A 16,204-nucleotide genomic window follows, 5' to 3' on the forward strand; every position below is an offset into this window, starting at 1 on the left:
AAGTAGCAAAACATCCTCAAAGTTACAGAACAGGTCGATTTGAATATACTTAACTACTACTAAGTATTCTGCGTTTAAAATGATCAGTTTACCTCAATAGCTCAATATTTGCATCGTTGTCAACGGCAAAACAAATTGAGCTGTTCACTCTTGAATGTTTCCATTGCAAAACTTAGGCCTCATTAATAATTTTCAGTGCATTAATGCACTTTGTTTAAAAAAAGGATATGATTTCTTTTCTAATGCAATACATTATATGCATTGTGACACACTAAAAGGCAGATATGTCGAGGTGCCACTTAAAATAAATAGTACTGTCATTTAGATATTTATATGGACCCGCAAGGGACACATTGACACACTGTACTGTTTTTTTAAGGTTAATAGAACAATACAAACTAGGTACAATTACATTGTTTTTTAATTACATTTTTAAAAAGTTCAATTTTTTAAAAGGATCAGTCTATTAAGAAATATTTTAATTTTTAGTTAATCCTAAAGAGTAAAACCAACTGATAGTTTCTTAAGTTCCTTGGTCTGTGCATTTGCTGTGATTGTTATGATGGTTTTGTCATGTTATGTAATGAGGAAATTTATCAATGAGAAATGAACATTTGTGGCCATACAACATAATTTTAAAGTGGTTCCTTCTTTTAAACCCCATAATCAATATCTAAGTTGGCAAGTTTCAACCAGGATTCCTCAGACCTTGCTAGGGGTTCTTCAAACTGTTGCTGACTGACCTCCCTTTTTAAGAAGACCTTTGTTGTATTTTTTAGTGCCCATTGAGGAGATTTTCCTTTACTCATTTTGCTAGTGGCACCAATTACCAGAAAAGAAAGAGAGAGGACATCTTCCAGGTTAAGCATTAACACGAAGGGAGGGGAAATCTCCCAGGGAGAACACAAACAGTCTGAATTTTCTTTGGGCCTGGGTTTAAGACATCAATTTAGAATGCTTCTGAGATCATTTAGAGTTCAATCACAGATGCATTTTACCTGTAGTTGACCTGTTTTTGACCTGGATTGATAAAAGTGGGTTCTACCACCCCCTTACTCTTTTTCTTATACAGATATTGCCCCTTCTAACACCCCCCACAGTCCTCTCCTGCAGATACCGTCCCTTTTAAACCTTCTGCCAGACATGGGAATGTTAGAATTTTAGATTTATAATTTGTTTTCTATGGATCCCTGGTATGCTGTTTTGTGCACAGAATCCACAGAATGGACCAGGATAGGCCACCTCACAGCAAGGAAAGGGGGTAACCCATGACAGAAGGCTAAGCCCCATCCCCTGACAGAGGAACAAGAAGGGGCCGGGAAATTTGAATGCTTTGAGGTGCCGTTCCCTAGTGCTCATGACTTTACACGGCCCTTTGGGGATGCAGAAAGCTGGGGGCATCAAACCAAGTTGGCCAGAAGGAAGGAAGTAAAGCAACAGGGACTAAGTCAATATGGGACCTCCCTCTAGCCCATTTCATACCCTTTGGATTCCTTTTCCACAGACACTGCCCCTTTTCATACCCCCTGAGCTACACTCTTGCGCATACTGCCCCTAATATATCCCCCACACTCCTCTCCTGCACATATAACCTCCATCTGTACCCTCTGGAGAGGGAAAAGATACCAGGGGATACCACCCCCTTTATACCCTGTACACTCCTCCTCAGCAGATATCACCCCTCCGATACCCTCTGGGCTCCTCTCCCTCACATACTGCCCCCTTTCATATTCTCCAAGCTTTCCAACTAAGCTCACTGCCCACTTTCATACCCTCCAGACTGGTCTTCAGCAGATACCACCACCGTTCATACTATCTGCCCTGCTCTTCTGCAGAAAACCTGCACACACCTGTATATTATCAGGTTATTTCCATTTGGCAATTTTTGGTTTTAAATGTAATCTGCCCCACATGCATCGCTGGACATTTTAGTCCTGGTGTTTTCAAAACCCAGCAACCTCACCCACTTTGACCCACCATTTTCCCTTTCTGACCACAACCTAACCCTGGCACAACAATAACCAAACATCTACAAAAGACTTTGTGCAGCTGAGCGCAAGTGGAGGAAATCTGGCCTCAGTACCAACTTCATTGACTACAAAGCCAGACTACAACACGCCAATCAAAATTTTTTCTCCACTGTAATCCTCAAGCATTCTACCCAAACAGCCTCTTCTCAACAATTGACCCCCTCTTAAACCCACACCTGCTCCCCCACAAATACCTTCTCTGCCCAAGACATTGCCACCTACTTTAGAGATAAAATTGTCAAAATCACCGTGCCACTCCAACCATATCCACCCCTTCCACCTGTAAATCATCACTGGCCTCCCTCAGCCCTGTTATTCTGGATCTCTTCTCTCATCATCTACATCTACTACCTGTCTACCTACCTGACCCAATTCCCTCTGATCTACTTAGTGCCCATTCCTTGACCCTGCCAGCTCCCCCCCCTACTAACCAAACTATTCAACCTTTCCCTTTCACTTGGTATCTACCCGTCCACTTTCATACATGCCATTATTCTCCCTATCCTGAAGAAACCCTCACTAGACCCCTCCATATCTTCTAACTACTGTCCTATCTCCCTTCTCCTATAGGTTTCCAAACTTCCTGAGCGCCATTTCTATAAAAGACTCGCTGATTACCTGAACACCATTTTCTGCTTGACTTGCTCCAGTCTGGCTTTCGAGCTGCCCATTCCACCGAAACAGCTCTTACTAAAGTGGCCATTGAACTAATTGGAGCTAAGTCTCAAGGCAACTTTTCCCACCTCCTTCTCCTAGATCTTTCCTCTTTTGACACTGTTGATCACCCCCTTCTAATCAAAATCATGCACTCCATTAGTGACACTGCTCTCTCTTGGTTTGCCTCCTACCTCTCTGACCGCTCCTTTCAGGTTTCTTTCAATTGTAATTCCTCCTTTCCCACTCTCTTCCCTGTTGGTGTTCCCCAAGGGTAAGTCCTTGAACCGGTTCTCTTTTCTCTGTACATCTCCTGACTCGGTAGTTAGATTTCTTTCCTTTGGTTTACAGTACCATCTGTATGCTGATGACAGTAATCTAAGAAATCTATTTGTCCACCCCTGACCTGTCTCCCTCAGTCCTGGATAAGGTGTCATGGATGGCTAACAGGTTTCTGAAACTCAGCCTGGATAAAACAGAACTCATCATTTCCCTGTCCCCCCCTCACATATTCCTAATTGTTAACAACACTGTTATTCGGCCCTCCCCTCAGGTATATTGTCTTGGTGTCACCTTCGATTCTGCCCTCTCTTTTACTCCCCCATTTCCAGGTCCTGTCACTTTCACCTGTGCAGCATTCACCCCTACCTGTCTCCAGAGACCCCCAAACTCCTTGTATACACTGATTTCATCTATTTTCTGGACTACTGTAACCTCATCCTCTCTGGTATTCCACTAACTCAACTTTCTCCTCTACAATCTCTTATTAATGCTGCAGTCAGACTCTCCCATCCTTCCCACCGCTCCTCTTCCACTGCATCTCTTTGTAGTTCTCTTCATTGGCTTCCATTTCACCTTAGAATCCAATTCAAGCTCCTGTGCTTTGCCTTCAATCCCTCCACATTTCTTGTCCCACTTACCTTTCTGACCTGATAGAAAAACACATCCCTAGTCGCTTATTGCGCTGAAATGACCTACTAATGACTTCCTGACTCATAACCTCATCACACGCATGGTTCCAGGACGTTTCTAGAGCTGCCCAGACTCCCTGGAATGGTCCCACTCGTCCTATTCGGCTTGCTCCTATTTTCTGCTCATTTAAAAGAGCACTCAAATCCCATCCTCTCCACCTGTCTTCGCCTGTCTTGTAAAACCCTCACTACTTCCTATCACTGCATATCTTCCCTCCTATTGTGTGATACTTACCTGTCCTCCTAGATTGAAAGCTCTTCGGGGCAAGGTCCTCTCCTCCTGTCTCACTGTCTGGCCCTGATCTATTAAAGTTCTCCAAGGCTGGAGAGAATACACTTTCATCAGTGAGGCTCTGTATCTGTCTGTCATTTGAAATCCCTATTTACAGCGCTGTGTAATATGTTGGCGCTATATAAATCCTGTTTATTAATAAATTATTATTATTAATATTAATAATAATAAAATTCCCCCAGTGGGACTTAGCTGGACAAAAAAAATGGCAGGTTTTACTTTACCCAAAACAGATAAATACTATATTTTTTAAATTGGGTGAATGAAGTGTAAGGCTCCTTCTAGTGGTAAAAATTTGAACTATTACAATTTTAAAAAGTATGGAACAGTCAAATCAAAAATGACTATAAGGTGTACACTCTAAAGAGGCTCATTAGAAATACACTGTACTTTCCCTTTAGGGTATCTCTTATCCAGTTATCATTCATCAAAAAAAATGTAACTTTCATCTCTTTTTAATCTTCCTGCTGGTTAACCAGAGAATATAAAGAGATAACCTAGCTTTCAAAATACAGTTTAGAGTCTACCCAAAGGATGTGAAGATTAGAAAACCTCATCTGATAAAAGATGAACAAAGGGGTCTATATATAAAGCGGTAAATCTAACATTTGCTGAAACATTCTCCGATGGGCAATTGTCAATGTCTATGACAGTAATTGATTCTCCACCAGGGAATGTCAGATTCACTGCTTTAAATATTATTCTCCGCTCCTCCAATGACCAACTAATGACTTCCTCACTCATAACCTCATCACATGCACGGATTCAAGACTTCTCTAGAGCTGCTCCAACTCTCTGGAATGGTCTTCCTCATCCTTTTCAGCTTGCTCCTACTTTCTGCTCATTTAAGAGCACTGAAAACCCATTTTTTCCAAACTTGCCTACCCATCTTCTTCTGTCTTTTGAAACCATCACTACTTCCCACCACTACATATCCCCCTTCCTATTGTGTGTAAATCCCCCCACCTACTAGATTGTAAGCTCTTCAGGGCAGGGTCCTCTCCTCCTATATCACTGTCTGTATTAGGCATTTGCAACCCCTATTTAATGTATAGCGTAATATGTTAGTGCTATATAAATCCTGTTTATTAACAATATTAATAATAATAATTTACAGACCCCAAAGTTTTTGGCCAAGCACCCATATTTATGTTTAAATCAGACACCTCTGGTGTAAAGCTCATCAGTAATTTCCATTTCCTCCTCATTGAGATTAATGGTTCAGAGGGATTATAGAAATGAACATGCTTGAGTATAGAAATCTTTCGTAGGTAAAAAAAAAGTTTGGATCATTCAGCTATCTCTCATAACTGGGATCAGCCATATGGGCCTGGGTGGCCTTTGGTTGATATGTAGGTCACCTAGGGTAAATGCTTCTACAGGGTTCTGATCATTCCCTGTGTATGAGGACCTTTAGTGACATGGTCACAGTATTTAATTTTCATAGAAATAGTAATACTAAGTTAACAGTCCAGAACAGGGTTTCTCAACATGACTTCCTTGTTACCCCCTCAAAGTTCCTCCAGAGTTTGCTAGGTGTTCCTTTGTGGGTATAACTGACACCAATGATTTTTGACATTGGCTATGTGTAAGGGTGACATTCTTCCCGGAAGCCAAAAATGTCAGAGGCATTATTCCCACTGACCACCATACTATTGTACTGTGAGCTGTGGATATAATAATTATACCAGGGGTTCCCCGAAGACCTGAAATTAGAAAGATTTCCCCATGTTTAAAAGATTGAGAAAAGCTGCTCCAAAAGCTACCGCTGCAGATCTTTCAGCAGGCCCTTGGCAAATAGGAGATAGCTTCAAAGAGTCCTAAATGTTTATCTGCAATGTCCAAAGCCCTTGGTTTCCCTTTATCAGGGATGGGCTCAGACATGATGGACAGTGGAGGGTAGGAATGTGTGGAATCTGGGTGGTGGTGGGGGGGAGGTCAGTGAAGGGAGCTCTGTGTATTGCACTCCGATGTTTACAATGGAGGACATTGTAAAATCTCAACCACAATGGAAGCCCTTCACAGAAAGCTCTCTCCTACTGTATAATCATTCATCTGCAATTACCTTGAAAGTTATATTAGCAGAAATAAGTTTATAGTTCTAATGAAGACAGGATACTGACTACATTCTTCAAAGGGATGTGTAATCTTATCAGAATTTTTAGATAAAGCTGTATAGGAGATCAGTTTGTTACGTGTTATATGCAATTTTAAAAGTAAATGACAGCAGTCACATTCACTTACTACATACACAAACGTTGCATCCTTCTCTGCGGTGCTACACAATGGTTGTGCTTCACTGCTCCTTATCACAATACAAGTTTGAGTTTGTTCATTAAAAACAATTCTCTCCTTGAGTGGCTGATATCTCATCTTACTAGTTGTTAATGCAGAACTCCAGGTCAAAACACTAATTTTGGAAGCATTTAAAATAAATGCAATACTTATCATAAACCAAACACTGTAGAACGTCAATTTCCCCACCAGATACCAGTTTTTCTATGTTGGATGATGGCCTGCGGTATTCATCCCATTTCCCATGAGCCCAGGCTGTCATACACACGCTCCTTCTACCTACGATCATTTTACTACTGCACTGAATGGTGCTCACATGACTTTACTTTTTTAATAATAATTTTAATATTAATAAACGGCATTACAGCATACAGCATATTACGCAGCACTGTACATTAAATATGCGTTGCAAATGACAGACAACAACAACAGAGTGACACTGCCCTGAAGAGCTTACAATCTAGGAGGTGAGGGAAGTAACACACAATAGGAGGGGAGATGCTTAAGTATCATATAGACTGGGGGTGCCAACTGCAGTTTCAGGAGTGGGCTCAGTATTGGTGAAAACAAAATTGGGGGTCAGTTAAAAACTGGAGAAACTTTAAAAGGCAAATGATTGCAGTGAGCTCCTTCTAGTGGCTTCTACTGAGAACAGGGGACTTGATCAATGTGATATGATGAGAAAGTTCGAATGAGCATATACCTTCTCGAATGTCTGCACATTTTCAAAAGGGGCAATTTAAATGAAAAAACAAACAAGTTAAACCTTTTTTTAAAGGGTATTTCAAAAACAGCCACACAAGCACCATATTCAGAGAATTTGTTTGACATTCCCAAATACATAATAATTTTAAAAATAGTAAAAAGACTTTTTACATACCCTGATAAAATGCAGAAAGCAACTTAAATATTAGAAATAAAGGTTACAAAGGTTTTTTTTTGTAAGTTCACCCTATTAGTGAAAAAGTTCTGATTGGTTACATCCCTTGCAGCTATCAGGCTATCACGACCCTTATTTGACCATTGCAAGTTTTGATGACAGATTGACAATTAAACACTCCCAATTACCTAACTACAAACATCTCATTCTTTCAAAATTCCCAGCAAAAAAAGATTTTGCTGCAATCTATACCTTATGTACAGTGTCCCTTGTTCTGCACTCAGTCCTTGTATTAAACCTGTTTGTGTTTGACAGCTTGACAGAACAGCTGTCTGAGAAACTATTTTGACACACTGAAGATCTAGATGCAGATTTGTGCTGAGAAAATGAAGTCAGATCCCTCCCACTGACATGTGAGCATTAAGTCCAGCAGAGGGCAACAGAGTCTGCAAATTAATAATAATGTGTATGCAAAAAGTTATGAAAAGTTCAAGCAAAATGTTAACAAGCAGAGGTCCTTTTACTGGAGCTATCTCAGTGAATTATGTATGTTTACAATTTACCACATTTTCTCTCTTCAAAACATTTGTCATCATTAAAAAATTAGTTAGCAAACTTTTCAGGGCTCTGTTGTCTGGGCATTTCACACCACCCTGTGCAAAAACTCAAGGACCAAGGGAAATGTTGGGTCTTGCCATGATGAAGCAGCCTGGTCTGCTTAAATGCTGGCTTGGCTTTGTACAAAGTCATGAGACTCAATTCACAAAGTTTTAACATATTGATACTCTGTCTTGTTGTAATACTGCTAGCTTGTTGTGTTGGCCGGTTAAACTTTTTTTCTCTACTTTCTTCCCTAGTGATGGTGGTCAGCATGAGATACACACATGGACCGAAAAATTTTTTCTCTGCTCTATCCAAAATCAGAGAAAAGTTTGGCAAAAAAATATTGAACCTTACATGCTGTCGGTAGAATTCCAGGTAGCTAAAAAAAAGCCCCACCTAGGACTCTTCCTGATGCATTTCACCAAAAAGCCTCATTACACCTTTAAATGAAATGTATCAGAGTAAGAGGTCCTAGGTGGGTTATGAAATATTAAATCTTTTATAATAAATTTACATCATGTGAATGCTATTGGATCTTTACTATGAAACTTTTAAAGGTGTATTGCAGGGGTCGGCAAACTTTTTGGACTACAAGGCCATTTCCGGAGGTCAAGAAGGCACACTAGACCAGAGGAAACAAGGTGTCCTAGGAAAGGTTTTTTCCAACCGTGACTGCAAGCGAGCAGCCTTAGTCTTCCGCTCATCCGCGGTGTAGTCTCTGTGCGTGTGCTTGGCATGGAAATGCCCCTTGAGATTCGACAACTTGAAAGTGCTGTTGGTGTCGTTGCACACTAAACACAGAGCTTTGAAGCTGCGTTGGACGAAGAATAATTCGTCAGTCCATTCGGGGTTGAAGGCACGACGTTCAAGGTCAACCATCTAAAGGGTGATAGCTGTGCGTTGCTTCTGCTCTTTAGGCATTGTACTTGGGGTTACTGTGCGGGAACCCAATGATATTGCGGGAACTTGCAATAACGCGACAATTCAATTAGGCCGGATCCAACAATAAATAACTAGGGGGGTGTTAGGCCCGACTGGAATACTGGCTAGACTGTATCTGGCCTAGTTTGACTACCTCTAGTGTATTGGATTCCCAGTTCCCTGATGCAATCAATGGTTCCTGCCGTTGGTACCTACCAAACTGCTGTTGGCCAGAAGATGGAACCACTACATGTAGCAGGGTATGCAGGCAGTTAACCCCCCCCCCCCCCCCCGAAATGCTGAATTTTGAAGACGGGACTTCCTTTGAAGAGGATTCTGATTCAGGAAGCTTTAGTAGATTTTATGGATATGATCATTAGAAATTATTTTATATTACAATTTCTGCAGGTATTTTATCAACTCACTAAAGCTATTTGTTGCTGAATCCCAATGTCATAACGCTGAAATAATATTATCATACCAATAATACCACCTGTACAAATTCAGCACCACCAGGCACGTGATGGAAATTTGCTATTAAAGTTTTGCACAATCTTTGGTGACTATAACCAATGATGCATTGTGGTTAACCTTGGATTTTCCAGATGATCTTGTACATTTTTCCTGCCTCTCTTCCGTTTCATATTTATGTCATTACGTGCCATCAGCTTGTGAAGTCTCTCACTTTCCCCGCAAAGTTTGCCCACCCAGTAGCAGCTTAATTGAGCTTTTCCCATCAATTGGCTAGGATTACAGCAAGGCACATGTATTTAATTGGAGTGTTCTGGAAACAGTAGAAAGCAGAATAACGCAATCATCTGCTCTCACACCCTTCTCATGTCCACAGTGGACTGAATTCCTGCAAGTTACACAAGATGGAACATTGACAAACATGGACTTACTGTGGGATCTGACACACAGAACAGCAGGGTAGCAGAATCTGGGTGTTGTGAATTGTGAAATGTGCTTTGACAAAACAGTTAAAGTCATTTTACTTAAAGTGGTATAAATAGATAGCATTAAGAATCCTCAGCATGTTATGTTTTATGTTTTATGTTTTAATGTTACATTTATGTTTTAATGTTACATTGTTACATAGTGGGTTAGGTTGAAAAAAGACATAAATCCATCAAGTTCAACTACTAGGGAAATAAACATATCCCAGATTTAAAACCCTATAGGACATAGCTGGTCCAGAGGAAGGAAAAAAAACCCTGGTACAATTTGCTTCAACAGGGGAAAAAAATCCTTCCTGATTCTGTGAGGCAATCAGATGTTCCCTGGATTAACAGTCACTGTTATTTTTACTTTAAAGCCTCAATACCCAGTTATATTCTGTGCTTCTAGAAAAGCATCCAGCTTTTTCTTAAAGCAATCTATAGTAGTTGCTGAAACTACTTCCTGAGGGAGCCGATCCCCATTTTCACAGACCTTACAGAGAAGAATCCCTTCCTTATCCAGAGCTTAAACTTCTTTTCCTCCTGACGCAAAGAGTGCCCTCTTGTCCTTTGTAATGATCTCAAAGTGAATAATGGGGAAGATAGTTTTCTATATGGACCATTTATATATTTATACAGGGTGATCATATACCCCCTTAAACATATCTTCTCAAGGAAGAATAGATTCAGTTCAGCTAATCTCTCCTCATAGCTGAGCTCCTCTATTCCTTTTATTAGTTTAGTTGCCCTTCTCTGCACTCTCCCCAATTCAACAATGTCCTTTTTGTGAGCTGGTGCCCAAAACTGGGCTGCATATTGCAGATGTGGTGTGACCAATGCTTTGTACAGGGGAAGGATAATGTCTCCATCTCTGCAGTCTATTCCTCTTTTAATACAAGAAAGTACTTTACTAGCTTCAGATTTTGCAGCTTGGCATTTCATGCTGTTATTAAGTCTATGATCTACCAGTGTTATAATGTTATGCTCTCTTTTCTATTGGAGCCGCTGAAGGGGAAATAAACTCAGTATGTGCAGGCTGCAAATCATGCCATACTGCTGCCTGCATCCTGGGAACCACTCAGCTCAATGCAAATGACGTGAGGACTATGGGCCTGATTCATTACAGCCCTCCAGGGCTGGAGAAGATAAACTATCATGGGAGAAACTAAGTGATCCAGCATACCTGGAATGGATTTGATTTAGGATTGAAAACATTTTGATTTTAAGAAATCTATTTCAGGTTTGCTGGATCACCCAGGTTCACCCATTAGCCACTACACTGGCTCCTAATGAACATTTCAAAATTTGACAGTGGGTGACAGTGGGCGGTACTCAACTACTAACTACCATCCCCATTTATTCCCTCTGAGCAGCCACAGGTGAGATGCTCCATGTGGTGTCTTAACCACAAGCATGATTTGTGAAATTGAAAATGCTGTAACTGCACCTGAACCTTATTTCCTGCCTGAACTTATCCATATTGCAGGGGATCTCCAAGATTGCCAGGCAGCTAGCATTTTCAGAGGACTGCTCAGCATCTGCACTCTATTTCTCTTTTGACAGGTTTCCTTTACATTAGGGAGAATCCTAAAAGCTCAGAGTGTAGATCTTCCCTTGTATAAAAGAAGCAGCCCCAATACTCCTTAGCAGCTGGCTGCACTTTGTGTGAAACACATGAATTTAATTGAACTCTATAAAAAGTGGACACTAAACGGAAAACAGATTAATCCCTCCGTGTATTCTCACACCCTGCAAGTTTCCAACCTCTAAATATATCTTGGAAGACACCAGGAGAATGTGCAAAATACTCCGCTCTCACTGGAGCTAATGTGACTACAAGGCTGTAATTATAGTTAAAGGGAAATCACAAGGGCTTTGTGTCAGTTTTATTTTACCTTCTTTTTATGTTTTTACCTTTTTCATTTTATTATTATTATAATTTTTGTACTATTTATATACAGTCCCTGAATTCACAAAATAAACACTGTGTATCTACGGCTTTGTTCAGATGGCCAATGAGGTTGCAAAGCAGTTTTGTTCAGACTGGTAACGAGGTTGTGGTGTGGTTACTGCTTCCTCATGCCAGTGAACCTCAGGGGAGATGCTGCTAATAGCTTCTACCCATGGCAGTCCCATATAAAATGAATGGGGTGGAAGTACGAGGTACTGCTCACTGCCTCCTGCTGTAAATCTGCACACACTGGGTCTTTAGGAACCAGCACTGCGGTGTGAGTGACCAAGCACCTGGAAAGTTGCCAGCCACTGAAAGCCCGTAGGAGCCAAGATGGCTTAAGATCCCCTTACTGCTTCCTCATGCCCGTACACTGTGATAATAGTTGAGATGCTATATGTCTCACTCACCCATGGCTATCCATAGGGAATTATTGGGGGCCATAGTGAACAGTTCAGTACATGCCGCTGCTGCCCACTGTAAAATGTTAAAAGCATGGTCTATTAGGTTGGGGCTTTCAAGAAGCAGACAAGGTGCAAACCCACAGGAACTACTTGGAATCACATTTTTCCACCACCTGTATGAACTTAACCTAAAAGCAAATGTTTCTCAGCTTTGAATAGAGCAAACAAATTCTTGTTTTTTTGGCAACTGGGAATATTCACTTTCTCTATGTATCCCACTGGCCACTGTCATTGGTAATGAAAGTAATAAGATAATCAAAATGTTTGACCTGTCATCAGAACATAAGTAGATAGTAAATATCCCAATAGGGACACATGTGCCAATTACAATTGGGTATGAGAGGTTTACCTGTTTTTGTATAGATTTCCATTTGTTAGTGTGACTATAGGACAGAAAATAAGGGCAGTTCCCCCTAATAGATTAAAAAAATATTGGCTTTAGATATTCTTTAGTACATGGCCAAGGATTCCAAGAGCACTAGGGACTTTCTAAAGAGACAGAAGGGTTCTGCCATAAGCTAGGCCTGATTTATTCTTCTTTTCCCTCCATTGCGACACCGCATCCTTACCCCTAAAGATGACTAGGTGTCATTGCTATACATATTAAAGACACAAACTTAAAGACACAGTTTGTGTTATATTATTGCACTTTGAACCAGCAAAAATCATTGGGGAAATGGTTACTCTATTCTGCTGGCAGTTTGGTTTTGGGTGTTTGGCCCTGTTTAGCAACTGGGCAGGGGGGGCAATGTGCTGCCCCTGGCTTCCTCTGCTACTAGAGTAGTGCAATATTGGTTGTATACACCAGTGGTCCCCAACCTTTTGGAGCTCACGGACCACTAAATGCACTGACTTTGGTCCGCGCATGCGCAGGGAGCCGTGTGTCACTCAAAGGGGGAGAAACTTCCCCCAGATCTCCCGCCCACTCTCCCATCGCAGGTCTGAGCCACGCCTCCCTGAGCCAGCGATGCATACGGTAGACATGGTCCATGGCCCTGGCCGGTGCCCCCCCCCCAAGCAGGGACCTTCCCCAGACCAAGGGTTGGGGACCCCTGGTATACACAATCCAGTTCTAGCCTTGATGCAGGATTTGCAGAATCCAAAGCTTAGACTAAGCTATCCATCGAATAACCAGTCAATGAGATGAGTCATTCATTTGTTTATGTAAATTTCACCTTGAGTGAATCTGACCGGTAAACAATAACCTTTTACTTGAGTCTATAAAGACACAGAATACATGTGTAATATGTGTGAAAACAAATGAGGAGCTTCACCTTCACAAAAAATGAAGAGGCAATATTATACATTTTCATGGTCAAGAAGAACAAAATCTGTAATCTCTTTCCTTTTTATCCCTTTACATAATAAATAAAGAAAATATGAACATAACACATTAGAGAGAGAGCCTGTCACCTGCCCATTGAGGACAGAGTGTCCTTGCCTTTTCATAGCCCACCCACCTAAAAAAACATTTCTGTCCATCCACCATCTTTGCTACACTTATAAGGAACTGCAACAATAGCAGTCATGAAAATCTAATAGGTTTCATTGAAACTCAACATTAGCTAAATGTACTGTTCAAAAGAAAATGCATTAAAGTGGGGCTTGCAACCTGAAAGGGTTTATGTGTATCTGTCTTGGCACTTATTGTCCAATTAACAGTAACTTCTCATCAGATAAATTAGTTGTCAATAAGGTCTTCATAACTGTTCGTGGTATGGTCCTGCAGTGACTCCTAATATGTTTGCTTTAGACCAGCCATTTTCAAACTTTTTAACCTGGGGGAACCCATAAAAAACATTTAGGTCTTAGGGAACCCCTTCTATAATTACTATATTCACAGCTCACAGTACATTAACATGGTAGTCATTAGGAAGGATGCCACCCCTATGCCATTGGTGTCACTTAAACTGACCTGAGAATCACTATTTGCTCCTTGCTCAAGGAAGCAACTTCTGGAGGAACCCTGGTTGAGAAACAGTGCTCTATGTTATAGGTAGTTCAGCTTACAATCAACTGAATCTGAATGTATTAATTAAAAATTTAGATAAATTATTCATAAAAATGTACCTAGATTCAAGCAACACTGTTGGTATGTAAATTAGAAATGTAGCTAAGCAGGACCTGCAATCAAATAATTATATTATTGGCTCTCACTCAAGTTCAAGAAGTATGGTTGGCTAAGTAGTTTTAACATTTTACCCTTCTGGGGTTGAATGCTTGCGTTCCCTTTGTTTCCTACTGCTAACCTCTAAGTCACCATTGTGAAGTTGGCAGAATTAAAAAAACAGCAGCAGTCAGAAGAGAACGAGGCATCTGACATGGGTTTAGAGAAGGGCAACAAAACTTGTGAAAGGCCTAAATCTATGTTTCTCAACCAGGGTTCCTCCGGAGATTGATAGGGGTTCCTAGAGCAATGAGCAGATGGTACCTCTCAGGTCAGCTCAATTGACACCAATGATTTTTAACGATGACACCACTGGCCAGCAATGTAGGAAACATTTTTCCCACTGATCATCATAGTAATGTAGTGTGAGTTTTGGATACAGTAAATATTGAAGGTGTTCACCCATGTTGGGAAAGAGGAGAAACACTGAATCAGGGAGTTGCAATAAGAATTAGGTACCAGTAGATGTCCTCTGCTAACATATTTTCTTTATCTTGGTTCAGAATCCATGTGACATTGACTCTTTCCAGTACTCGATCATGCAATTTCTTCTTATGACTTTTTGGTATGTGTTTCAATGTGTGTTTGTCATTGAAGCCTCAGTCCTGGCAGCTACACTTGTTTATTACATTTCATCTTGTGGCAAGATAGTTGGAAAGCAGTGTCAGTGTTACATTACATATATTACATGAGTAAGATAAATGATTCAGAGATTGCTAACTTGCTGACGCTGGTTGGATGGAATAAAGTGGTGTAATTACATGTGGGGCTCTAATCAGTTTTAGAATAGCAGCCTTGGATACCTTTATGTCTAATATAAAATCCTAAAGCTTAAGACTGAACTCCAGAACTGAAATTGGGACTTGATGGGCTTTTGAGGGTTAAAGGAGCTCTAAACCCAATAAATGTTATATAAACTTTAATAGGTCATTTCAAAAAGTATATTGTAATTCTTTAAAATCTGCAGCTTTTTATCAAAATAATGCCTGGCAATCCTTCTGTGAAAGTATCTGCCAAATTCTGTTATGGGGTGCCAATGCTATGTCCCTTTCTCCCAATTGTGCTTCTGCATTGTCATCTTGCATCAAGCCCAGTGTGGAGCATAGGAGCTTGTTCTACATTGTTCTGCATCCATTGAAATAAAGCCGTGGCTGGATGGCATTAAACAGGCTGCAGGAGATTAGCAATAAAAGATTGAAAAAAGTAAAATCCTAAAATTGATTATGATGCACAGCTATTTCAAAAAACAAAATTTTCTTGCAGGGGAACTTATTTTTAAAGGCTGCAAGTAATTTCATTCATAACCATGTCATTTTTCAATAAAATGTGACGTCTTCCCCATTTCTTGCTTTAGTTTTTTTTATTATATCATAGCCAGAGACAAGGCTAGCATGATATAAGGTCATTAAATGACAGCTGTGGAAAAACAGGAACTAATAAATGATCTCCAGCCATAATTTTAATACTCCTCTACACAAAAAGTTTAATAGAGTTCTTTATTACTTCTTTAGCAATATGTTAAAACACATCTTATAGTCAGCTTATAAATGCATGTTAGGTAAGAGAGATTTAAAGAGGACTTTGGTCTAAACCAAAGTTCTGTTCGGAATAACCGGATTTTGATTTCATGCTACTGCTTTATTGTCACAATAAAATGGCAAAATGCAAACCAAATGACTAAATGCCTAAGTGCAGGTCTCATGATCTATGGTAAAGAATAGGAGCAGAGTTCAGTGATACCTGCTGCTTGGCTTATCCATCCTTGTGGGATTTGATCACATAGCTAGCTACTAGGGAAAAACAAGGCAGCAGTATCTGCAACCGTAGGGGGTGAGGTGGGCACGATAGCAAGGTGGTTTTGGTGGAGAGGGGTTCATATTCCATTTTATAGTAGACTTGTACTTTGCCCATGCTTGGGAAAATTGTCGTGTTACCTTTACAGAAGAGACTATAAAGTACGCTTGTTATTAATATAATAAATATTATTATTTAACAGTATATTTTAGTAACATAATACTTAATATGTTAGTGCCAACAT

The 16,204-nt window shown here is 40.4% G+C and overlaps 1 protein-coding gene across 2 annotated transcripts in view; it reads left to right on the forward strand.

Moving 5' to 3' along the window:
• LOC140325733 (phosphatidate phosphatase LPIN3-like) overlaps positions 1-16,204 on the forward strand; it is a 53,797-nt gene that overhangs the window by 1,958 nt on the left and 35,635 nt on the right. The gene's annotated exons all lie outside the window — the stretch shown is intronic.

The sequence above is a fragment of the Pyxicephalus adspersus genome, chromosome 3 (genome assembly GCF_032062135.1).
Source record: "Pyxicephalus adspersus chromosome 3, UCB_Pads_2.0, whole genome shotgun sequence".
Classification (NCBI taxonomy): domain Eukaryota; kingdom Metazoa; phylum Chordata; class Amphibia; order Anura; family Pyxicephalidae; genus Pyxicephalus; species Pyxicephalus adspersus.